This window comes from Artibeus jamaicensis, unplaced genomic scaffold (genome assembly GCF_021234435.1).
Source record: "Artibeus jamaicensis isolate MK-2021 breed Jamaican fruit bat unplaced genomic scaffold, CSHL_Jam_final scaffold_916, whole genome shotgun sequence".
NCBI lineage: Eukaryota > Metazoa > Chordata > Mammalia > Chiroptera > Phyllostomidae > Artibeus > Artibeus jamaicensis.
In genome coordinates this window covers 24869293-24896806 of record NW_026522059.1, presented here as the reverse complement: position 1 = coordinate 24896806, position 27514 = coordinate 24869293, and the positions used below count along the sequence as shown (strand labels likewise).

Below are 27514 nucleotides of genomic sequence, written 5' to 3'. Positions count from 1 at the left end.
TAGAAGTGGAGTAAACATGTGCATCTTGATCATTGCCTTCGTACTCAGCTATCTGCTTTTGCTGTATGTAATGTTTGAAGAATTAAGATCACTTAATACATTTGCTCATATATGAGGGCTATACACATGGTATCCAGCCATGTAATATGAAAAATATATGAGACATTTATTGAAGAAGATACAAGATATAAGAAACATTGTACATAGAATAATGATGCCTCAGTCCCCTCCAAAGTAGGCACCTTGGGACCTCAGACAGTTCTCCTAATTGCTATCAGCTGTCCTGTGGTATTTTCTTGAATCTCATCGATGGTCTGGAATCTCTTCCTTTTCAAAGGTGATTTTAGTTTTGGGAAAAGCAAGAAGTCACAGGGCGCCAAATCTGGGCTATAGGACTGCTGAATCACCTGGGTGATTGGATATTTCAGTAAACAACTCTGCATAAGACATGATGCATGAGAGGGCATGTTGTGATGAAGTTGCAAATCACCAGGTACCCATACTCTCGGCCTTCTGAATTACCCAAATAGTGTCTGTTGAGGGATGTTCAAGCTTAACACAAAATTTGATGCAGATTTTTTGCTGTACTGGCTAGGCATTTTGAATGAGACAGCCACACAGTACACATGCTCACATAATAGTCTCTATCACCCCTGCAGAACTAGTACAGTGAAGTCATCATTGTTTATGCATGTGCATTCCAGCCCACTCTCCTTGGCTATCAGGTTACATCAGTGTCATGCAAACTGATCTTGTTTTATTAACAATGGCTGGAGTTATTCCAGACAGCCCTTGTATGTTCAGTTTTTATACAAGCTGTTTCTAAAGTTCATGTACAATTTTATAATTTCATCAGCAATATATGAAAGTTTGGTTGCACCACAACCTCACCAGTATTTGGTGTTTTCAGTCTTTTATTCATTTCAGTCTTTTATTCATTCTACTGAGAGTGAAAGCGTTTGGTTATTTTCATTTCTTCATTGACTAGTGCTGTTGTGCATCATTGTTGTCTATTGGCCATCCGTGTTATTTCACTTGTGAAATGTCTGTTTAAATGTTTGCTGATTTTTAATATTTAGTTTTTGTCTTTGTATTATTGACTTGTGGATGTTTTCCCTATATATAATCTGAATACAACTGCCACATATATGTGTTAAGAATATTTTCCTAAAAAAGCTAAATTAGACTTCCGCCAAGATGGAGGTATAGGTGGATGTGCCGTGCCTTCTCACACAACCAAGTTTAGGGACAACTAAATATTAGCATCAGAAAACACAACCAGAACACGGAAAATTGAACTTTTCGGAAGTCCGTTAACAACAAATTCTTCAGCCCGACTGGTAAGGGGCGAAACCGGCGTCTCGTGAGCTGTTGCACAGGGGGTCTCCGGTCGGATGGACCCAGGCACGGAATCCAGACGCGCGAATCCAGACGCACGGGTTCCAAACCCAGGATTGGACCTAGTGAGCGACCGAGCAACCCACCGGGTGAGCGACTGCTGAGGAGACAGTGGGGAGGCGGTGCTGCGTGTTGACTGCGGTTGCCTATCTGCGGGCGAGCGGACAGGCGAGGGAGTGGGCGGTTGGACCGGGGCCCGGCGGTCCCCGTGGCTTGCGACAGTAGAGGGCGCCGCCATTTCCCCGCTCTGACCACGCCCCCACATACAGCGTCACAACCCAGCGACCTGGGAGTCCAAGGCGCCGCTTCTCACATTTAAAGGGCCAGAACAGACCAAAAATGTCGCAGGAAGACCTCAAAGCCCCAGAGATAAATCTAAGCAACGAAGAAATAGCAAAACTCTCAGACGCACAGTTTAAAACACTGGTCATCAGGATCCTAACAGATCTGGTTGATTATAGCCACAAATTAGAGAAACATATGAAGGCTAAACTAAGGGAAATGAATGGAATTCCACAGGAAACCCATAGAGATGAAAAGGAAACTGGGACTCAAATCAATGGAGTGGACCAGAAGAAAGCAAATAATGGCCAAACAGAAAAGAGTCAAGGAGCAAGAATTCAAAGAAATGAGGAGAGTCTTAGGAACCTCCAGGACATCTTTAAATGCTCCAATATCCGAATTATAGGGGTACCAGAAGGGGGAAAGACACAACCACCAGTGGAAAAATTATTTGAACAAATAATAAAAGAAAATTTCCCCAATCTGGCAAAGGAAATAGACTTCCAAGAAATCCAAGAAGCCCAGAGAGTACCAAAAAAGTTGGACTCAAGAAGAAACACACCAACGCATATCATAATTACATTAGCCAAAATTAAAATGAAGGAGAGAATCCTAGAAGCAGCAAGAGCTAAGGGGACAATCACCTACAAAGGAGTCCCCATCAGACTGTCAGCAGATTTCTCAAAAGAGACCTTACAGGCAAGAAGGGGCTGGAAAGAAATATTCCAAGTCATGAAATCTAAAGACCTACAACCAAGATTGCTCTATCCAGCAAAACTTTCATTTAGAATGGAAGGACAGATAAGGTGCTTCTCAGATAAGATCAAATTCAAGGAGTTCATCATCACCAAGCCCTTATTATATGAAATGTTAAAGGGACTTATCTAAGAAAAAGAAGTTAAAGAAACATGAACAGTGAAAGAACAACAAGCTCACAGTTATTAACAACCACACCTAAAACGAAAGCAAACTAAAAGAACAGCTAGATCAGGAGTGGAAACATAGAAATGAAGATCTCAAGGAGGGTTAGCAACAGGGGAGTGGGAGGAGGAGATGGGGGGGAGAAGGTACAGAAAATAAGTAGCATAGACAGTAGATAGAAAATGGGGGGGGGGCAAGAATAGCATGGGAAATATAGAACCTAAAGGACTTGAGACACATGGACATAAACTAAAGGGGGGTAATGGTGGGGATGGGGGGGCAGGGTGGAGGGGAATGAAGGGGGGAATAGAACAACTGTAACAGCATGATCAATTAAAAAAAATAAATTAAAAAAAATTAAAGCTAAATTAAAAAGAAAAAAAAAGAATATTTTCCTAGTTTATTTCCTGGCTTTTCATTTCTTAATGATATATTTTGGAGAACAGAGAAGTTTTAATGTGATAACGGCCAATTTATTAATTTTTTCTATTATATATAGTTAATGCTTTTTATAGCCTAAGGCATTTTTTTCATACTCCAAAGTTGCAAAGATATGCTCTTTGCCATACTTGCTTGTTTATTTTTTCTGTATGTTAGAATCAGTTTGTTTAGTTCTAAATAAATCAGGTATTTTTTTAAAAACTAGGATCATGTTAGTTATGGATGAATTTGGGAAAAATTGTTATTTTTATTATATTACACTTACATATTTAAAATTAAAATATGATTTTTGATTTCTTTATCTTCCATTATTTCCCCCAGTAGGATTATATATATTAATTGCACATATTTCTGAATAACTTACTTTAAAGTTATAAATGAAATATTCAGTTACTTTTTCAACTTATTTTTACATAAGGATATATTAATTTTTGTATGTTAATATTGTACACAGTAACCTTTCTAAATTGCTGACTTCTGGACAAGATGGAGGCATGGGTAGTATACATATACTTTGCTTCCTTGTACAACCAAAAGAAGGACAATGACAAATTTAAAAACAAAAAGTAACCAGAACTGCCAGAAAATTGAACTGTATGGAAGTCCAACAACCAAGGAGTTGAAGAAAGATTAATTCAGACCAGTAGGAGAGGGGGAGATGGGCAGCCAGGGTGGAGAAGATGCGCAGCAAGGTGTGGGTTGGCAGACCTGGGAAGGCAAGGTGGGGGCTAGAGGGCTAGGAGGTCCCACATTTACGTGCAGATAAACTGGAAGGAACAACTGGAAAGGGAGACAGACTGTGCAACTCAGGGTTCCAACTCAGGAAAATAAAGCCTCAAAATCTCTGGTTGTAAAAATCCTGTGGGTGTTGCGGCAGCAGGAGTAACTCCTAGCCTCACAGGAGAGTTGTTGGAAAGACCTACAGGATCCTAGAACATACATAAAACCACCCACCTGGGAGTCAGCACCAGAAGGGCCCAGTTTCTTTGTGGGTAGAGGGGTAAGTGACTGAAAGTCGTCCAAGAGTCACTCAAGTGGCATTGTTCCCTCTTGGACCTCTCCTCCACATACAGTGCCAACACACAGTAAAGTAGGTTGCCTTGCCCTGTAAAAATACCTAAGGCTTCGCCCCTTACAATGTAATAGGTGCACTAAGAGAAAGATATATGGCCCAAATGAAAGAACAGATCAAAGCTCCAAAAATAGAACTGAGTGATGAAGAGATAGCCAGCCTATCAGATGCAGAGTTCAAAACACTGGTAATCAGGATGTTCACAGAAATGGTTGAGTATGGTGACAAAATAGAGGAAGAAGTGAAGGCTATGCAAAGTGAAATAAAGGAAATTGTACAGGGAAGCAATAGTGAAGGGAAGGAAACTGGGACTCAAATCAATGGTTTGGAGCAGAAAGAAGAAATAAATATTCAACCAGAACAGAATGAAGGAACAAGAATTCAAAAAAATGAGGAGAGGTTTAGGAACCTCTGGGACTTTAAACAGTCCAACATCTGAATCATAGGCTTGCCACAAGGAGAAGAGGAAGAGCAATAAATTAAAAACTTATTGGAAAATATAATGAAGGAGAACTTCCCCAATCTGGCAAAGGAAACAGACTTCAGGAAGTCCAGGAAGCTTAGAGAGTCCCAAAGAAGTCAGCCCCAAGGAAGCACACACCAAGGCACACATAGTTACATTACTCAAGCTTAAAGATAAGGAGAGAATCTTAAAAGCAGCAAGAGAAAAGGAGACAGTTACCTACAAAGGAGTGCCCATAAAACTATAGCTGACTTTCCAAAGAAACCTTACAGGCAAGAAGGGGCTGGAAAGAAGTATTCAACGTCTTGAAAGGCAAGGACCTACATCCAAGATTACTCTACGTAGCAAAGCTATCTTTCAGAATGGAGGGTAGATAAAGTGCTTCCCAGATAAGATCAAGGTAAAGAAGTTCCTCATCGCCAAGCCCTTGTTATATGAAATGTTAAAGGGACTTATCTAAGAAAAAGAAGATAAAAATACAAACAGTAAAATGACAACAAACTCACAACTATCAACAACCAAACCTAAAAAAAACAAAAACCAATGAACTAAGCAAACGACTAGAGAGGAACAGAAACACAGAAATAAAGATCACATGGAGGGTTATCAGTGGGAAGGGGGAGAGGGAGAATGGGGGAAGAGGTGCAGGGAATAAGAGGCATAAGTAGTAGGTACAAAATAGACAGGGGGAGGTTAAGAATAGTATTGGAAATGGAGAAGCCAAAGAACTTAGATGTAAGACCCATGAACATGAACTAAGGGGGGAATGATTGTGGGAGGGGGGTGTGGGGTGAAGGGGAATAAAAGGGAGAAAAAACTAGGTTAAATATAATAGCATAATGAGTAAAATATAGCAAAAAACAAACTATATTATCATAGTTTTCCAGTTGTTTCTTTTGCATTTTAACAGTCGAAAATCATGTAACCTGAAAACAATAATTTACATCCTCCTTTCTCATTTATTTATTTATTTATTTTTATGTAGTTGTATTAGCCTTAACCTTCAGGACAATCTGAAATAAAAATATATTTACTTATATAATTAAAAGAATCTGTTGTCATTTTGTTGTATTTTAAAACACAGTCAAACCTCTGTTCTGGAACATCTTGGTTCTTGAACAATTCAGTTCTTGCCCAAGTTGTTCATGGAAAATAATGTCTCCATTGTCTAACGAAACTTTGGGTCTCGATTCTCTATCCAACAGCCATTTCATGCTGATAACTGTATGACCAGTCATACATCTCTCAGGCAACAAAGGAGATTCAGTTTGTGAACAAATTGCTTCTTGAACAGTTTTCTGGAACGGATTAAGTTCAAGAGTTGAGGTTCCACAATATTTTACAATTGGATAATTACTTTCAAGTTTTTCCCCACTGCTCCTGTGCAAACATGTTTTCCATTTCTGTTACAGATTTTCCCAGTATTGCTAAGAGATTTCTTGATATACCAATTTCCTGTTATATGATCTTTAAGAGTTATAAATAATCTAACTCTCTTTCTTGTTTTGTTACCTTTTGGTCAGCTCCAACCTTTTGGTTAGCTCCAATTCTAAGGGTAGTCACTGAGGCATGTTTGTTATAGGAATTTGGCCACTAAATGGGGGAAGTGGTTAAGATAGAGTTGGAGTGTGGGGATAAAAAGGGAAGTGAGGTTTTTAACATGATGTAAAATTCATATAAGACAAAAGAGGACAATGAAAACAAAATGTTTTTCTTACTGATTTTTATCTTAGGGTTTTTTTTTTGCTTCATCTATTGACATTATTACAGGATTTTTCTCCTTTTTGTGTTGCATGGAAAATCAGAATTTTTGGTTTTTATAAGCAGCTTTGTGTCCTTAGGATACTACTCACTTAGTTATAATATTCTTAAAAATACATATATGTATATGTGTTTCTGAAATTTATTTGCTAATATTTTACTAAGGATTTCTCCATCTGTGTTGATGAAGGATATTAGTCCTTATTTTCTGTTCTTCTATGTTCTTTTCTGGTTTTGGTTTTAAGGTTATTTTGACCTCATAGAATGAAATGGTTTCATTCCTTCTGCATATTTCTGAAAGAACTTGGATTATTTTGTTCCCCAAGCATACTATAGAATTCACCAGTGAAGCCAACTAAGTCCAGTTTCTCTGCAGAATGTTACTCAAGGTGTGACTCAGTTTTAGCGTTTGACTGAATTTAATTTGAGGTTGGGTTTTTATATGGAAACAACATTTTGGTATGTTTGGGGAGAGTTAGGGGATTTTCGAAGCATAAGGCCTCAAATTAATCTTTTCCACTAAAAATGGCTCCTCTTCTATGAAAGTTTTTTCAGGGTGATACCTAGTTCGAACAAAGTCTTACAGGCTGTTGTGAACTGGCCTTAATACATTCGTATTTAGAATTTTGGGTTTGTTTTCCTCACATCACCTCTCTCTTTCACTTATAGGGTCAATTGAATGTAAACCAAATTCTAAGAAAAAGAGAGCAGAATATGAGACATTCCAGTTGCTTTAAATATCATTTATATACTACTGTCTTAGTCTATCCAGGCTACTCCAATGAAATACCATTGATGGGGTGGCTTATAATAACGCAATTAAAAAAATCACAGTTCTAGAGACTGGGAAATCTAACAACAACGCAATGGCAAATTCTGAGTCTGGTGAGGACTTACTTTTGGGGTCTTTCACTGTGCCTCTTCACTGGTGGAATGGTGAAGGATTTCTCTGGATTCTCTTTGATAAAGGTACTAATCCTATTCCCAAGGGCTGTGCCCTGGTGACTTAATTACCTCCCAAAGATCCCGCCTTGTAATACCATCACCTTGGGGGTTAGAATTTTAACATATGAATTTGGGGGAAACATTGATATTCAGTCCATAGCTAATGATGTTTTCTACTCTTAATCTGTACCCTCTAGTCTTAATCTGTAATCTGTATAGAGTTAATCTATATTTAACTAACTCTCTACTTGGGATATCTCCTTAGATATATAATAGGTATCTCAAACTTAATATGTAGCCCCCAAAACAGTGTTATTGGGTACCCTGTTCCTTGGACTAATAACCTAATCATTATTCTTTGTCCTTACTCAACAGTTTGATCTTATCACCAAGTCCTATTGACTTTTCCTTTAAAACATTTTTTTCTATTTCTGTTGCTGTCATTATCTCTCATTCAGACTCCTGCAGTTGCTTCATAATTAGTCTCTCTGCTTCCTTTATCCAACCTCCTCTCCATTTACCTGCTAGGGTAAAACTTTCAAAGGGTAATCAGATTATGTTATTCTTTGGCTTAAACACCTTATCTGCTTTTTCACACAACTTCTTATTGGAGCATACAGGGAAGGGGATACAAAATCTGATTTTTATCCCTTTATCATCCACATACCAGTCTCTACCTCATTGCTTTTTTCCCTGGCATTTCAGTTCCTGAAGCCACCAAGCCCTCTCTTACCAGTAGACATTTACATATGTTGTTTCTTCTGCCTGGAATGCATGTCACCAGCTTTTCACATGGAGAAGCTCATACTCATCTTTGGTGTCAGTTCACCTGTCATCACTTCTCTGATTACCGTCTGTAGGGTGTTACTCCCATTCAGCACTTACTCTGTAGCGTATCACTTTCTAAATTCTCTCCGTAGCACACACGTCTGTTTTTTGTTTTTTACTTGCTTATTGTCTGTCTCCCACACTAGATTGTAAGCCATATAAGAAAAGAACTGGTCTTTTTTTATCACTGTATGTCTAGTAAGCAGCAAAGGGCTTGGTGAATAGAACAGGTATTCAATAACTGTTTGTCACTATGCGAATAATTGATTGAATGAAATAGACAGTTTTTGATATTACTATTTTTTTTCTGTTCTCAATCCAGCATGAGCAGATTAATACAAAAACTTAAAATGAGTTAATTATTGTATTACTCTTAGAGAAATAACAGCATCATAAAAGCAAAATGGAAGTGAAAAGATTTTAAATTTTTCACTTTGATTTAAGCTTCAATATTATTTAAAAATTTAAAACTTGTGTTTTGCATGTCTGATGAGCCTAGCTAAAACCTGCTGCCTCGGGCCAGGTGATTCTTTCTCTACTTATATCAGTTTTCTGATTTTTTTGTTCCAGTCACTTGGTATTATGAGAAATTGGAAATGAAAAGTGAACAGTGTAGTTAGAGGATGAAACAATCATGTGTTTTCTATGCAGTTCCCCACTCCTCACTGTGTATTTCAAAGGGTTTCTTTATTTGTGTCTCAGGGATTGGTTGTCTCCAGAAACAAAATACAGTGTTTTCCTTAAGTCTAGCTCAGTGCTTACTGGCTTCAAGTCTGTTTATTTATACAGACTAGGTCTTTAAGTGCCATAGTCCTCCCTCTTAGCGTCTGTTCCAGTTTTGAGGGTTGTGTTTGTTGTGTTGGATTGTGGATATAGATTAAAATGGGCATGGACAAGAAATGGATGCCCCTGTCCGATGCTTCATTACAGTGGACTCTCTGGATCCAGACCACCTAAGAGCCCACCAGAGTGTAATGAGCCTGGTAGCTGACCAAATTGGATCTCTAAGAATAGCTGTGGCCATGGCCAGAGTACCTGACCTGGGCTTTCAGTAAATAGGTGGTGATTCCTCAGGGACTTAGTCTGCTGGGCAGGATGTGCACTGGTAGCTAGCTTAACTTTTTGTTCAGAATTTATTTTTAGGTACTTATCATAAGAGAATTTGCTGAGTTGTTTGTGAGCCTTTTTAAAAACCCAGCATATTATGCTTCTTGGGATTGAAGGTGTGCTTATTTTAGTTGGAGATGGCACTAGTGAGGCTAGTTTTAACTTGATAGCATAGTATTAGAATTTATTGTGATGTTGAAAAAGCAGGGAAATGACCAATTAAAAGTTAGTGTTCACTAGCAAGGCACTTAAGTAGCCCATACAAGGTCCAGACAGAGACCATGAAAATCTAAGAACCACTGACTTGACTAAATTATTTGGTTTGGGGAGAGGACAGGGTGCAGAGAAAGCTAATAAATTGCTATTGGGATTTAGTTACCATATAGCATGTAAGACCATTCGTCATTGGAATTTTTTTTGGTTATGTTCCTCTTAAAACTTTTTTTATTTTGGTAAAATTCACAAACATAAAATTTACCTCCTTAACCATTTTAAATGTACAGTTCAATGGTATTAAAGAAATTAATGATGTTGTGCATCTATCACCATAATGTTTTTTGTCTTGTAAAACTGAGGCTCTGTACCCATTGAACAGTAACTTTACATTCCTCCCTCCCTTAGCTCCTGGCAACCACAGTTCTACTTTTTGTCTCTGTGATTTTGACTAAGTACTTCATGTAAGTGGAATCATACTGTATTTGTTTTTTTGTGACTGCTTTTTCCACTCAGCATAAAGTCCTCAAGGTTTATGTTGTAGCATATGTCAGAATTTCATCCTTTTTAAGGCTGCATAATATTCCTTTATATGTATACACCACATTTTGCTCATCCATTTGTCCATTGATAGGCCCTTGGGGTGTATCATGTTGTAGCTATTGTGAATAACACTGCTGAGAACATGGGTGTACAAACATCTCCTCAAGGCCCTGCTCTCGAATTCTTTGGGTCTATTCCCTGAAGTGGAATTGCTGGCTCATATGGTAATTTTCAGTTTTTTTGAGGAGCCACCATACCATTATCCACAGCAATTATTCCCACCAGTAGTATTTAAGGGTTCTAATTTCTCCACATCCTCACCGACACTTACTATTTTTTTTATAGTAGCCATCCTAATTACTGGGTGTGAGGTGGTATCTCACAGTAGTTTTGATTTGCATTCCCTTATGATTAGTGAGGCTGAGCATGCTTTTCTGTGCTTAGGGACATTTGTGTATCTTCTTTTGAGAGATGGCTATTCAAATCCTTTGACCATTTTTGAATTTGCTTAGTCTGCAGTCAGGAGTGAAGGAGGCTGAATGTTATAAGCAATAGCAGAGAAGGGAGTTCAGACATTGATCTTGAAAAATATTTATTTTGAGCCCCTAAATTAACTTTTAAAAACTTTTTACCTCATCACGTATTTTAAGATGACATTAACATTTTCATAACATTTTAAATGGTTTGCGAGTGGTATCATTTCTAGCACACTACTAACAGCTGTTATAGCTCCTTTAAAAATTCGTACAGTGGAATCTAAAGAGCATCAGTTTGATAACTTCCATTATCCTAAAAAATCAAACAAACAGTGAACTCATTTGTAGCAGTTAGAAATTTCCATTCTTAATTTTTCTTAAAAATACATTTATATTCCATTTTCCCTATGGTATTTTATCTTAATATGATATATTTTTATTAGACATCTTTTAAAAATCACTTTCTTATATTATTTCAATAAAGTATGTATGTCAAGTTAAATATTGAAAAATTTCCAGTGATCATAAGGCTTAAAGTTTTAAAAAATTTTTCATGAATTGAGTTTAATTATGATAATTATTAACAGTAATAACAAATTATCCTCAATAATTATTTTAAGTTAATATCATCTTAGCACTCATTCAGGCCATTATTAATTCACAATTGCTTAAAATAACAAATACAAATTTAAATTGAATTTATTAAATAACAGATACAAATTGAAATTGAAAAAAATAAATACAAATTTAAATTGAAAATTTAACTAGAAATTTATTGCCTAGTGAGGTAGATGGGACTCACTTTCTTTTAAACTTTGTTCATAAATCCATGTATGGCTATTACTTATTATAGACCAAGACAGAATTCAATATCAATTCTATTTCTATTTCCTTTATTTTTATAGAAGTACTGAGGAAACATGTTCATGTTAATGACTAAATGTGAATGTGGCTTTTGCTGCAATAATTCACTCAATTTTTTAAACTTTGTCCAAGGTTCCGATGATGAATATAGTAATCTATCATCAGAAATTAAGTTTTATATTGTTATTAAGTTAGATGACTTTTCATTTACAATTTTCTATAATTTATTAAAAACAGAGAATTGAAGACACCAAGCTCACAAAATATTTTGTTACCCAGTTAGTGATTCGGTCTTTCAGTTTCCAGGAGTCATATCGCAAAGTCTTTCCTGAAACTTATCAAAAGACTATTATTGTTTTATCACTGAAAGTCACCTTGTTTAAATCAATACACTAAAAGGGATTATGAAAATGTTGGTTTTTAGTACCCTCGCTGTTTATTTATTTATTTATTTATTTATTTATGGGAGACGTTGGTTAATAAAATTATATAAGCTTTAAGTATATAATTTTATGATACATGATCTGTGTATTGCATTGTGTGGTCACTCAAAGTCCTGTCTCCTTCTGTCACCATACCTTTGACTCCCTTTCCCCTTTACTACCCTCGCTCTACCCCCTTTCCCTCTGGTAACCACCACACTGTGGTCTGTGTCTATGAGTTGTGCTTTGTTTGTGTTTTTTGTTTATTTGTTGCTTTCAGTCAGATCATGCACTTCTTGACTTTTTCTGTTTTGACAATTACTCCCAAAGATATATGTACCCTTATGTTCATTGCAGCATTATTCATGATAGCCAATTATAACTTATATTGATAAAATTATTTTGCCTTTTCACTTGCTTTAAATTATTTTTATAATTATCTTAAGACTGCATGTCTAATTCTTTCAGTTTATAGAAAATGTGGAACATATGAGCTAATAGGCAAAGGTAGTTCTTTTCTTCAAACCAATTAGCCAAATGAAACATTTTGAAAAAGTCTCGCTTTTCAATTTAAATAAACATGTTAATACACATCCTTTGATAATCCAAATGTGATTAGACCACAATTATTCATGCTTCACTTGAAAATATGTAATGCCATATGTTAATATTATAGTATAATAGTATTTCTCATTTTAATGATGGCATCTGATACTCAAACAAGGACTCAACTTTTGGGGAAGTTTCTTAATATGAGTGTTTTCAACATAGGATTTAAAATTTCAGGTCTTACTGATAAGACTGTTTTTTTGGTGATAATTCACTGAATGAACTCCTCATTAAGATCCTTATATTCATTGCCAACTAAGTCCAAAACAACCAGAATATGGATATTCACATTTCTGAAATCTTTTCACTGATTACTTCTTAGGCAAATCTTTGTGTGCCAGATTTTAACCAGTTACAGTGTTGTTAGTATTTCTGGGAATGATTGGAAACATCTGTAGATACTACTCAGTTGTTAAGTAGTATCTTCTGTTTACCACAGTGTTTGCCATAGTCTGCTGAATGATGCCTCCTGTGAGTTTATGAACTCTCAGAGTATAGTGGTATGTATGAAGGTTTTATAAAATTTCACTGATGGACTCCCCAGCTCCATATGTTCTGTGAGCATATATTTTCAATTACCTTCAGTATTACCTAGCAGTGCAATTACTGGGTCATGTAGTGATTCTCTGTTTAAGTTCTTGAAGAACTGTCAAACTGTTTTCCACAGTGATTGTAGCATTTTATATTTCTATCACCAATGTACAAGGCTTAGTTATAATATCCCACATCCTTGCTAACACTTTTTATCTTCTTTTTTAAAAAATTATATTCATTCCAGTGGGTGTGAGGTTCTTTTGGGTTTAGTTGCTGCCACCACTGTCCACCACAGCTGTGATACATTTTTTTAACTTTTAAAAAGTTTTATTGAAGGTAATTGTTATTAAAAAACCCTGCACAATTAATGTATATAATTTGGTGGGTTTGAACATATGCATCCACCCATGAAAATAATATCACCATAGTCAAGGTGATAACATATTTATCGCCTCCAAAACAGGCAAAGATATAAATAAATGTGGCTTCTCTCGTCCCGTCTCCATATGAGATTTAGTAAGATTCTATGATCAATTAGAATACATCAAAAGGACCTTTATTAAACAAGAGATTTGGAAATCCCTTAAGATAAGCTATACCTATTTTACTTTCATTTAAATATTTAAGCAATTTTAGTGAACGTAAAGATAATCTTAAAATACTTTATTTTTGCATTTTGAATTTTACTAAGCAAATATTTTATCATAAAATTATGTTTTATAATAATATTTGAATTTGAAACATTCTTTGTTAATTTTCATTAATATATTTAATTAACTTTCTACATTATTTTGATTGTATTTTTTCCATTTTCATTTGTCACCCCAGGCCCTCTTCTACCTCTGCCCCTACCCCACCAGTCACCATGCTATTGTCTGTGATCATGACTTTTTAATTTGGAAAGTTCTTAAAGATAATTTTTTAGAGGCAATTTTATGAAGCTTGTGGTATTTGGATTATGGAAATTTGCTAATGAAACATATATAATAATTATTCATTGTAATATACTTGTTAGTAGTGAATATATTAACCCACTCATCCCTTGGACACATCTTGGTGTTTTCCAGGCACTTGGAATATAGGAGTGAACTAAAAATGTACAAATATCTCTTACCTTCCTGGAGGATATATTCTAATTAGATGATGCACATAATTGAGATAAATAAATATTAGAAGGTGTAAGTGTCTGGAGAAAGTTAAAATTTGAGATACTTAATTTTGGGTGGTATTGATATTTTAGTTTGTATGGCCTTGAAAAGTGAGAGTTGAATGATGTCCTGCAGGAGTTGAGGAGTTAGAATTGCAGATATTTAAGGTAAAAGCAGCCCAGATTGAGGTAATAGTGAATAGAAAGTTGTGTTTGGAGGATGCTGGACAGTTTGAAAGAAGAGTGAGGAAGCTAGTGCGGCTGGAGCAGAGCAAGTGGGTCAGAGTGGTGAGAACTGCAGTTAGAGTGAGATTGCAGAGGACCTTAGGGATCATTGTAAGAACTTTGGAGTTTATTCTGAGCAAAATGGGGACTATTAAAGATTGTGACAAACAGTGAGGATGCAACTTTTATTCTAAAACATTCTAAAAGGTTTATATTGACTGTTCTGTTGCAATAGATTAATGACAAGAATGAGAAAAGGATGGAGCCTGGGACACTAACTATGAGGTTATTATAATAATTTAGGCAGGTGATGGTGGTGACTAGGACTAGGGTGGTTTGTGGCGGAGATGGTGAGATGTCATCACTGTAGATGTATGTTTAAAATAGAATCAAAAAGATTTTCTGATGGAATGTACAATGTCTGTCCAGAAGGTATCTAGCCACATAATATGAAAAATAGAGACATTTATTGAAGAAGACACAAGATACATACAACACTACATAGGACAATGACTACTCAGTCCCCTTAAAAGTAGTCACTTTGGGACCACACACAGTTCTCCCGATCGCCATCAGTTTCCCCGTCATATCTTCCCGAATCTCAATGAAGCTTTGGAATCTTTCCCTTTCAAGGTGGTTATACTTTTTGGAAAAGCCAGAAGTCTCAGGGCCCTGAATCTGGGCTGTGGGGTGGCTGAGTCACCTGGGTGATCTGATGTTTTTCACGAAAAAATTCTGCGTAAGACATAGATGTGTAAGTGGGCATTGTGATGAGGCTGCCAATTACCAATTGCTGCAGCCTTCTGAATCATCCGAATAGTTTCCCACGGAGGTGTTCTCAAGCTTAATGCAAAATTTAATGCAGATTCACTGCTTTACTTGCTCAGTCATTTTGAATGTGACAGTCACACAATATACATGGTCACTCAATGGCATGTACTGCCCCCACTGACTAGTAAAGTTTCGTCATTTTTCATTCATGCACATTCCAGTCCACTCCCCTTGGCTACCAGATTACATTGACGTCATGCAAACTGGTCTTGTTATATTAACAATGGCTGGACTTTTTCCGGACAGACCTTGTATGTGGCATATGATAAAAAGATTTTTTCATGATTTTTGGCCAGAGATAAACTGGGAAGATACAGAGTTGCCCTTAACTTCTATGAGTAAGACTGTGGATAGAGAAGTTTTAGGGTGAAGTAGCTTTGGTCATGTTGTTTCATTGAGTTAAAATACAAATTCACTGAAGCTTAGATCTAGGCTACACTTTTAATTTGGTTCTGTGATAGTGTTGTGATAGGTTATTTGTTTAGAATAGTAAATCTCTCTTGGGTTGGCCAAGTTGGACTTGCTTTACATTGAATCTGCTTTAAAGTAGGTCAGTTTACTGGCTGTGCTTAGTGATGTTATTGCCTTTTAGCAGCTACAGAAGCAATAAACACAATTTGCAAAAAGAAGTCCATGTAATAGTCCATGGCATCTGAAAATACACTTGTAAGAAACCATGGGGGAATCCCAATAGTTTTGTCTATTGACTTTAAAGTTTTTAATTATTACTAGTGAGAATCTGAGAAACAGGTAAATGAAACTTTATACTTTGAACTTTTTCTTTAAAAAAATAACCCCTTCTTAAAAATTTCTCCTCCCCAGAGTGTTCTCATGATTTCCATATTACCATATTTTTGTTAGTATTTCTTTTGTGTTGCTTCTAGTTTTACACTTCCAATTCTCTTCAATTTGGGTAATGTATCATCGTCTTTTAAAAATTCTTTTCATTAAAAATTAAAAAAATTGTTTAAGTAGAGTTTTCTGTCTTTTACTAATGTATTATTATCTTTACCACCCATTAACTTTCATATAATTATATTCTGGCTCCCTTCTTTTTATAAAATATCCTCTTCAGGAATAGTCATGTCGTTTTTCATTTTAATTTATTTTTTGAAAAATTTTTATTGTATTTTTCCCATTCCTACTTGTCCCACTTGTATCCTTTCCCACCCCCATGCACCCCCCTCCCTTTCTCACCCCTGCAACTGTTTTTCATTTTAAATGAAACCTTCTAGGTGAATATGCTTTCTATTCTAAGAAAACTTAAACTTGCTTAATTTTACTTTGTTTATTGGAATGATTTTATAGTTCTATAATTTTTAAACATAACATTTAAGTTCTTCTAAATGATGAAAAAGAAAACTGTCAGCTGATAATACATTTGTATTTGCTCCATTGAATCTGTAGTTGGTCAATACCCAATGGGAAATAATTATTCTAATTAATATCATCACCCATATTGCAATGTGAATAATGATACTCTTTCAACACACTTTTTAAATTTTATTAAAGTTATTATAGTTTTAACTGAAATTTATTTTCAGGGAAAAAAGTAGGTTAACAAAGTAGTACAAAATGCAAACAAACCTTTGGGACCATTTTGAACAAAGTGGTGTAGCACAGACTAGTGGAAAAATGTAATTACTGCATAAATGTTCATGGTTTTTAATCTTGCTCCATGTACTTGCTGTTTTATCTTTTCTTGAAAGATAGCTTAGAGAAATTTAAGCTTAAAATGCAATTCTAAATTAAAATAAGATTTAAAAGTCAAATGTTTCGTATAGAGTCAATAATGATTCTGATAATAACTCTATATAGTTAAATTCTTTTGAATGGTTAATTTGCTTTGGCAGCCACTTCCATAGTTTTTTGATAAAGTTTAATTTAGAACAGAAAGTTTTTAAATGTATAATATACTTTGATAAAAAGGAAAAGAAAACAAACACTACAAAATATCTATAAGAGTTAATTGATTACCTTTGATATAATTGCCTACTTTACACATACCCATCCATAACCCCCCAAAAGTATGCCACGCTGTATTTAAAAAATTATATTCATGTGAAAATTCAATAAATTTTTTCTCAATTAACTAATGTTTTCATGTTAAGTACACATTTATGTTCAGTGTAATTATATCAGTAAATATTTTCATTAGTCTAATTAACCTTAATTGGTTACTATTCTGATGTTTCTAGTTATACATTTCAATCTTCTACCACTTTTTTTCTCTTTTGTTCATTTTGAAATATTTAAAATATGTCAAGACATTCAGAGAATACAGTTATACAGATCTTAAACTTTCATGTTGATTTTTTTAGAGATACAGCAGTTTTCTTGAATACTTAATCACTTCATACATTTTTATTTGTATAGTTTAATTTTTTACATATATGCTGCTAAACCATATATAGTATTATTTTGCAAGGTTTTTAATATTATGGAGCATACTGTATTTATTTTTCTGAAACTTCTTTCACTATATTTTAAGAGTTATCTCAAAATTTAGATTTATCCAAATCTAATTCATTTGTGATAGGTGAATATAATTCTTTTGTATGAATATGCTATAGTTTATTCATTTTTATGTTGATTTAGGTTATCTAAATTATTTTTCTAAGAGAAATGGTACTTAATAAATATACCTGTTCATGTCTTCTTGTGCCTGTGTGAGAATTTTTTTAAGGTTTCTGGGTCATAAATTATATAGGTAGCCATTTCTAGTTTCACTAGATCTTGCAAATTGGCTCTTCAGACTGGTTGAAAATAGTTTACAATCCTGAGAGGAGTGCTTGTGTTGGTTCTTCTACTTCCTCTCTAATGCTTGGTATTGTTAGACTTACAATGTTGCCACACTGATGAGTGTGAATAGTAACTCATTGTTTTAAATTTGCATTTTTTGACTGATGATGTTAAGCACTTTTATACTTGGTTAGTCCAATTAGGTTTCTTTGTGGAATTGCATATTCATTCCTTGACCTACTATTTTTTTGTGATTTTTTAAAAAGATTTTATTCATTTATCTTTAGAGGGGAAGGGAAAGAGAGAGGGAGAGAAATATCGATGTGTGGTTGCCTCTCGTGTTTCCCCCGCTGGGAACTGGCCTGCAACCCAGGCATGTGCCTTGACCAGGAATCGAACCATGATCCCTTAGTTCGAAGACCTGTGCTCAATCCACTGAGCCACACAGCTAGGGCATGTTTTTTTTCTTTTTTTTTGGAAATTTTGTTGATTATGCTATTACAGTTGTCCTGATTTTCCCCCTTTGTGCCCCCTCAATCCAGCATTCCCTACTCCCTCAGGCAGTTCCCCCACCATTGTTCATGTCCATGGGTCATGCATGTAAGTTCTTTGGCTATTCCATGTCCTATGCTGTACTTTACATCCCCATGGCTATTCTGTAACTGCTTATTTGTACTTCTTAATCCCCTCACCTCTTCCCCCTTTCCCTCACATCCACCTCCCATGTGGCAACCATCAAAATGATTTACATATCCATGATTCTGTTCTGTTCTTGTTTGCTAAGTTTGTTTTTTAGATTAAATTGTTGATAGATATGTATTTTTTGACATTATATTGTTCATCATTTTGATCTTCTTTTTCTTAAGTAAGTCCCCTTAACATTTCATATAATAATGGTTTGGCGATTATCAACTCCTTTAATTTTCTCTTTTGTGGGAAGCTCTTATCTGCCCTTTAATTCTAAATGATTATCTTTCCTGGGAAGAGCAATCTTGGCTGTAGGTCCCTGCGTTTCACAGATTTCTAGTTTGCAAATTTTCTTGTGAGATATCAGCTGACAGTCTTATGGGTACTCCCCTGTAGGTAACTAACTTCTTTTCTCTTGCTACTTTTAAGATTCTCCCTTTATCTTTCATCTTTGTTATTTTAATTATGATGTGTCTTGGAGTGGTCCTCTTTGCATCTATTTTGTTTGGAGCTCTCTGTTCTTCCTGGACTTGCATGTCTATTTCCTTCACCAAATTAGGGAAGTTTTCTTTCATTATTCTTTCAAATAAACTTCCAATTTCTTTCTCTTTCTCTTTTCCTTCTGGAACCCCTATGAAGCGAATGTTGGACCACTTGAAGTTGTCCCAGAGGCTGCTTTATACTATCCTTTGTTTCTTGGATTCTTTTTTCTTCTTGATCTCATTTTTTTGTTTTTGCTTCCTTATGCTCCATATCATTGATTTGGTTCTCAGCTTCATCCACTTTACTGTTGTTTCCCTGTAAATTGTTCTATATTTCAATTAGTATATAGTTCACTTCTGACAGCATCTTTTTTAGGCTGTTGAGGTCCTCATTCAGTTCCTTGAACATCCTTACAACCAGTGTCTTGAACTCTGCATCTGATAGGTTGCTTTATCTCTATTTTGTTTAGTTTCTTTTCTGGGTTTTGATCTGTTCTTTCATTTGGCCCCTGTTTTTTTGTCTCCTCATTTTGACAGCCTCACTGTGTTTATTTCTGTATATTAGGTAAAGCTGCTATGACTCCCTGTGTTAGTAGCATGGCCTACTATAGTAAGTGTCCTGTAGGGTCCCGTGTCACAACCTCCCCATCACTCAAGTTGGGTACTTGAGGTGTGCCCTTTGTGTGGGCTGAGTATACCCCACTGTTGTAGTTGAGCCTTGGTTGTTATTGGCAGGTCAGTGGGAGGGATTTACCGGGGTCAGTCAGCTGCCAGGATTCGTTGTGACTGCCTTTTATCAACCTCTGCCCTCTGTTGAGGATCAGCTGTGCAGGGGCAGGGTGGCAGTGCTCTGGGATGGTTTGTAGCTGTCCACTGAGTGCTCTGGTCCTGGGGTTTCCCAGGTGGTGCAAGCCAAGGTCAGCACCCACTTAATGTTTTGCCCAGGGCAACCCTGCCTGAGCTTTTAAGCAATGTGAGATGAGTTCTACTTGGGCTGGGCTTGGAGATTCCCAGGCAAAGCCAAGCTGTAAATCTAGGCTGGCTCCTTCTAGTGCCAGGCCTGGGGCTCATTGGGGCCAACTGTTGCTTATTTAAGAGGATTTAGGAAGTTGTGCAGTATGAGCCAAGACCAGCCATTTGTATGGTAAAAGCAGCTTGGGTGGGCGTGAAAGTTGGGTGGGGCAGGATCTCCAAAGTGGGGCAAACAGTGTTAGCCAGGCTGGTGGAGTCTCAGATATGGCACTGTAGGGGGAGGGTTTAGAAAAGGGACAATGGCCCCTGCTTGCCTTGAGGCCAGTGTTTTTTTCTTATTTAAATATGCCGGTCTTCATACATTCTTAATGCATATCCTTTGCTAACTGTATACATTGCAATAAAAATCTCTCCCATTTGTGGTTTCTTTTTTTACGTTGTTTATTTTGTCTTACTATTATACTATTCAAAATGTTGAAACATCATGATACAGTAGAATTAAATTTTTTTTTTTACTTTGTGCTTTTATATTTAAGAATTTTTTTGTTTTTCTGACTTAATAAAAATGTTGATAGTTCTGAAAGTTTTTTTGGGGCCTTCATGTTTTAATGTTAAAACATTTGATGTGGATTTTTTATGTGGTGTGAGGTATGAATTTTTTTCCCTAGTATGAAGAACCAGTTGTCCCAGATGTTACTTCAGTAGTGCCCTTTTCCCCCACTGATCTGTAATGTTAACATCGACATATGTGCGAGTCTGTATCAAGAGCCATGATATCCTCCAACATGTTCTCTTACCATCTCTATTCTCATACGACAGTATGTTACTTTCTGTCACTTTATAGTAAGTATAGCAAGTCCACCTCAAATTCTTATTTCTCTGCAGAATTATCTATGTTTTTTTTATCTTGGCTCTTTCATATTTATTTTAGAATTAGCTAGACAAAATTCCATGAAACACAGCTGTTTTCGTTAAAATTTCGTTGAACTTGATAGGTTTAATTTGGGCAGATGGACATGTTTGTGATATTTTGTCTTCTTGTACCAACAGACTATATCTTTCCACTTATGTAAATCTTCTTTTAGACTCTTGTATATTATTTTTCTTTGTAACAGGTATTTAATTTTTTAATTAAATGTTTGTAGTTGGTTATAAGTGGTGTACAGAAATACTCTTTGAAAGGTTTTCTTAGGCTCCACCAAGGAAGAAATGCCAATCAAGCACAAAGTTAGGCAGTATAGAGCTTTACTGGGGTTTGTGCACCCGGGCAAGGTTTCCTGGTCCGCAGAGTGAGGCCAGGGAAGTCGCGCCCAAGCAGGGAATATGGCGGGGTTTTATTTTCATTGGCTCCCCGTGGGAGCTGGGGATTGGTCCCCTCTGAACAAAGCGGCAATATATCATTGGTGGCTTTCCTCGGGCTCAGATATGTATACATTTCATCGTTAGGCAGTAAGGATCAAACAATAGATAACATACAAAGAACTCCTAGGGTTTATTGTGAGTCAGGGTCTGTTAGCTAAAGGGCTACAAAACTTTGGGAAACACTCATTTTCTGCTTGGACCCATATCACATAATTGAGAACATCCTTAGCAAAGCAGGTTTCACAAGATTTTATATATTCTTTCTTAGGCCTGATCACGCTGGGAACCTGCCCTTTCCAGCACAGGGCTGTACTGCCCTCTGTCATTGTTTCAGGCTTAAGTTAGGCAGGGGAAGTAAGGCAACCAAGAGATTAGGAGATTTCTTGAAGACAGAATAAGAACTCCAGCTACGTCAAAGCCAAGGGGTGAGGGTCCATCACCCTCTTTTGCCGCCCTAGTCCTTCCCGGGCCCCCTGTGATTGTGCCTGTCTTAGGTCATCCCTCCCCTGAGGAATCTTACCCATTATTGGCTAACTGATCAAGCATTGGGGGCCAAGCAGGGTGAAGTCAAAGGGGCAGAGGCAGCACCCCTGCCAGGGAGATAGGTTTTGTCTCCTCAGTGGCTTATGGTCCAAAGGTCAGTCACTCAGCCTTAGCCATGGGGAGGTTACAGCTTCTGAAACCAGGCAGGGGGTTCGCAGCATTCCATGTTAAAGCTTCTTCTGTACCATTGCTGCCTTCTAGAGGCTCATGTAAGATGCCATGAAATTTTCCTGCTGCAGCCTGCAAATGTGGCTGTAGCTAGAGATGCCAGGCTTGCGGTTCATGGGGAATCTAAGGGGAAAATCTTGCTGATTGTCTTGGGGTATCAGATGAAGCAAAATTTCTGACTTTTGTTTTGTAATCCAGAAGCCTATTATATGGATATTATGTGATCTCTTAGTTGCATAAGGAACATACTTGGAAAATTTTAACACTCTCAGGATACAGGCCAGTATTTCAACTTTTCCAAATCCACCAAGACAGTGATGGAGGAGAAACTTGTAGGTTAGTAGCCCCAAATGACATAGAATTTTTTCTTTTGAGAGACAGATACACTCTGGATCTGATGATGGGAACACATCAGGGTGATGAACCTCCCTGAATTTCCAGGCCTCTTGCAGATTTCTTCTGCATCCTTTTTTTCTAAACACAGCTAGGGGAAAGGAAGGTATCAAGGGTTTTATGATCTGAATGTATTTCTTGTGTAGCACTTCTCATAACTGTAGTATAAACAATAGTCGAGTAATTATTTGTTTACTTACTCTCTCCCCCACTACGCTCTACACTCCACAGCAATATCTATGTCTGTTGAGCTGTGTTCACAAGTTCTTTGTATAGTTTGGCATATAAAGGCATTTAATCAATATTGTATGAATGAATAAATCAGTGAATTAATGTTAATAGTTTTTTGTCCATCTATAAATAAATATATTACTGTCTAAATTAATTTTTAATTATTGTATGATTGAATAAATAATGAGTTAGTCTTAATAGCTATTTGTCCATCTATAAATAAATAGATGTATTATAGTCTGAATTAAATTATAGGTTCATTCAAGTGTATGTACTAATACTGAATGTAATATCAATCTTTTAGTAGAATATAGTAGATACATTATATTCAGTGGTGTGCTGATAAATGTTAATGACTGGCTTTTTGTAAGAAAACACCCTGATTTGTAGCATTATCCAATTTCTGTAATCTAAATACATTTACCATGGATGCTTTCAAACATCCTACATTTCTTCATTGAATGTGGAGTTGGGAGGAAATCTGTGCAACTTGTTCTTAGTGACTTAGTGAAAGGAGGCTCTGGATCAACAGTGAGCACATTTACATGCTGGTTTTTAGTAATGGATGGCTCTTCACATACAAAGATTGTGCTGGTGGTACACATTCAATAGAACATGTACTTTAAAAAGATTTCAAATTAGTTAAATGCTATCAGTTGTAAAAGATACACTCAAAAGTCTCTATAGCTTAACACAGTAGATGTTTATTTCTCACATACATCAAGTCCACGCTGGTGTGGCTGATCAGCAGAATGCTCTCTTCCAAGTGTTCATTTAGGTGCCCAGCTTACATATTTTTGTGTGGCTCCTTTACCCTCTAGAGTTTTGAATGAAGAGCATGATGGTTGCATCAGACTTTTTTGATAATCATGAGGATGGCCCACAGCATTCCATTTATAACCAGTTAGTCAGAACGTAGTCATATGGCCATGGCCATTCCTAGCTGCAAGGGAGATTGGGAAATGTAGATTTCTAAGAGAAAAAGGAAATTAAGTGTAATAACTAGCCAGGTTCTTCAACAGTTTTCTAGTCTTCTGATAGGGTTAAGGTGATCAATTTACACTCTTCTCTGTCCAATGTTGTACACATTTATTAGGCTGGCAATGAGTAGAGGTAGTATTTTAAAAGTTCTTTTTTCTCTGCACAGTTAGCTGTATCTTACGGGCTTGACATATGGTCTCATTAGCACCAGTCCACAACCAATAATCTTACCCTCCTCAGAATTATTCTATTATTTATTATTTCTTCTTTAGATGAAAATCACAGAGTTTTGAGAGTGTTAAACTCCTTTAAATTACTGTATGTACTTAACATAATTTTGGTTTTGCTTTTTTTGACCATTCACTTTAGCTTTTGCATTTACCATTTTTAATGTTTTAAAAAGATGTTTTTATTTTCCTTAGTTTTTTTTCCCTTTCAACCCCACCAAGGGTGACTGTGGGATGGAATATGTGGTAATAAGTGACAGTTTCTGGTCATGAGCATTGCATGTCTTATATTGCTATATTACTTTGAAAAATTTGGCATATTTAGAACTTAATGTAATAATACCTTATAATTTTGAACTGTATATGACTTTGTAATTATAGGTCCTAGGCATTTTTTATATTTATGAGGACTAGCAAAACTAATAGGTTCTAATCATGGTGATTTATAGGCGTATACAATTTCTAAGATATTTTTAACAACATTTATTATAAGATGCATTTGGTGCTTAACTTTATTGATTAAAGTGTTCCATTAATAAAACTCCTGCTATTTTATTTCCATGTAAATTAAATTTTGTTCTGTTGATACAGAATTTGTCTCTAATAGACATTAGTGATTTCATAGCCAGTTAGTGAAAACCCATCTCGTAGCACGTCGGTGTGTGTGTTTGTATTTGTGAGCCATAGTTCTGCATCATTGACTTACAAGTTCAGTTGCTGTGTGTTGTAAGGCCTTCAAATGAAAGTGTCAATCCCTTGTACTACTTGAAGTGAATAGATTTAGGCTTCCTGAGCTTTAAAGATTAATCAACTATTAAACCAAGGGTGGGAGGAGATAGAAAAAGAAGAAAAGAAAGGTAATTGGGTGTTAGGATACTAAGCTAGCAGTTTAGAGGAAACATAGACACTGGTCAGAAAAAGAGCATCCGACATGGATAGCCAAAAGAATATCGGAAGAGTGTTAATGCGTAGAGAGTCTTCAGTTGGAATCAAACATCCTGCATCATGCCTTCCATTTATCTTACATTAGTACCCACTGGGTGTTAACTGGGGATCACAAAGCCCATAGCATTTCCAAGTCTTTATCTCATTTTGGGCTACGCAGAAACCGTAGATTTACCTAGTTCACACTGAGGTAAACCCGCAAAGCTGATCGTGACCTCTGTTGGCCTTACCTAGCCACTCTGAGGAATACACTTGTCACTCATTTCACATACTGAGCTGGGCATCTCTGCCCTAACCAGTGGTTCTCTAACTTTATCAAACATAGGGATTACCAGTAGGATTTTGCAAAAGCAGACAATCAAAACAAAACATTTCTGGTTCCCACCTGAAGTTTCTGATTCATGAAGTTTAGAATGGGGCCTGAGGATTTGCACGTGTAATGAGTTCCCAGGTGATTCTGGTGCTGCTCTAGAAGAGGTTAAGTAACCTGTTTACCTTGTGATAAAGGAAGAAGCAGCAATAGGTTTGTTTCTGCAGGTGATTATGATTGGCTCGTAATCTGTCTTGCAGACTCTCATTTCTGTTTTGTTGTCAATTACCAGGCAGGAAGGGATGTTTTATTGAATATTCTGTGTGACTTATTGTAGGTGAATTCGTATCACAGAATCATACTGTATCATGCATAGTGTTTAAAATAAAGAGAAAAGTTGAATATCGAACAATTTATTTGAACACTATTTTGTGGTTATTTACTTATTTCAACTGTTTAATTTTATTTAATCTTTATTGTGTTTTTTATATTACCTTTTAGTCCTCTTATATTCCCGCCCCAACAATCACCACACTGTTGTCTGTGCCCATGGGTCCTTTTTCCTTTGCCTTTCACTTTAAAAAGAGATCTGCAATACCTACATTTGTCACAAGATGGCACTGAAAGACTGAAGATTTTGTTTGAAATTTGATTTTTGAAACTATTAATGGGTTAGGTATATTTACATTTCATGTGTATTCAAACCAAAAGAAACTTGAACTATGAGGTACTTTTTAAAGAATTGAATGAGATTTTGGTATTTCATATAAAAACTTTCTTAATTAGTTATAAAAATAAAGTAGTCACATATATTGACATTATTGATGACTAATTCTTTTGGAAATCTATGAGACATAAATCTTATTATAATAACATCAAACATTTTATTATCATTATCCCTCAAGAACTTCAAGTAAATTCAAGTTAGCAAGTGTTTGGAAGGTCTCACTGTTCTATGATTTATAAGGTCTTATTATGCATATGAAGATATATATCCTGCCTGCAATGAGCTCTGAATTTAGTTGGGAAAAAAGAAATGTATCTACAGTTCAAAGAGAGAACAAAGTAATAAAAAATGCTCCAATACAATGTTGTATGTTATTAACTATACAAACAATATGAACTGGAATAATGACCAATTAATTAGGCAAAAAAATTAAATGGTATTTCACAAAAATATCTTTGTATTAGTTGAAAACACTATTGAATTCTTCTCTTACTCAGATTATCTGTATTATTATAATGTATTTAAACTATGATGAACTGTTCAACAAGATGGAGTACTGTGTAAGATTCAGTATTTGACATAAATATATCAGGACCACTCACTTGAATTATGAACTCACCTTTTACTTTATGAGTATGTGATTTTATTTTTTTCTGATTAATTGAAAATTTTTTTCAAAAGACGGTGAAGATTTCCTTGTCACATGCATGTAACTTATGATATTCCTGGATTCCTGGAGTTTGAAAACCACATGTAAATTAAAAAAATCAAGTGTAGAATGGTGGTTACTAGGGTATTGGGGTTAAAATAAAGGTGATATGTTGTTTAATTGTTGTTTAAATCTATATGGGTATAGATTTTGAGTGTTGCAAACTGAATATGTCTTGGAGATCTGTCTCAGAACAGTGTGAATATACTGACCACTATTAACTGGGCACTTAAAAAAGTGTCCTACTAGAAACTGTGAGCAATTAATAGGTTTTTATTGAAGATAAAAAATGTTCCTAGTTTTATTTTAGCCATTAGGAGTTACTTAAATAAAACTTCCTTGGGAAGCCTATAATATAACTGGTGACAGAAGATTAACCTAATATACTAATGCAGTACTATCTACTGAAAGTATAACATATACTAGGCATTGTGCTAGACATTTATTTTTAGATAAAATTTTTTTCACTTTAAAAATTAAGTTTATTGGGGTGACATTGGTTAATAAACTTATGTTTCAAGTGTACAATTGTATGATACATCGTCTGTACATTTTATAGAAATTATTTCTTCAGTCTTCAAAACAACCCGGGAAAGTTACTATTATCATCCCTATTTTATCATTTAGGAGACTGGGTACTGAATATTCATATCTATAGCATGCTGTTGAAGTTACAAAGTTTCTAATCTTGGAGTTGATATTTAAACTCTTTAGCCTCAAAATCCATTTTCTATAAACTACACCATGCTCCTAATTTAAATAAAAATAATTGAAGAATACATATAAACAACTAGTAATTTGGTATTTCTACTACTAGTAAACATTGTCTATTTTATTATAATTATTCTGTCAAAATTAAAATAAAGGACATGATTTAATTAATGGTAGCCATTACTCTGGATTACATTTTAACTTCAGAAAGAATAACTATATACTGTTTTGTTGACATGAAT

The 27514-nt window shown here is 35.7% G+C and overlaps 1 protein-coding gene across 5 annotated transcripts in view; it reads left to right on the top strand.

Moving 5' to 3' along the window:
- RIMS2 (regulating synaptic membrane exocytosis 2) overlaps nucleotides 1-27514 on the top strand; it is a 470156-nt gene that overhangs the window by 110203 nt on the left and 332439 nt on the right. The gene's annotated exons all lie outside the window — the stretch shown is intronic.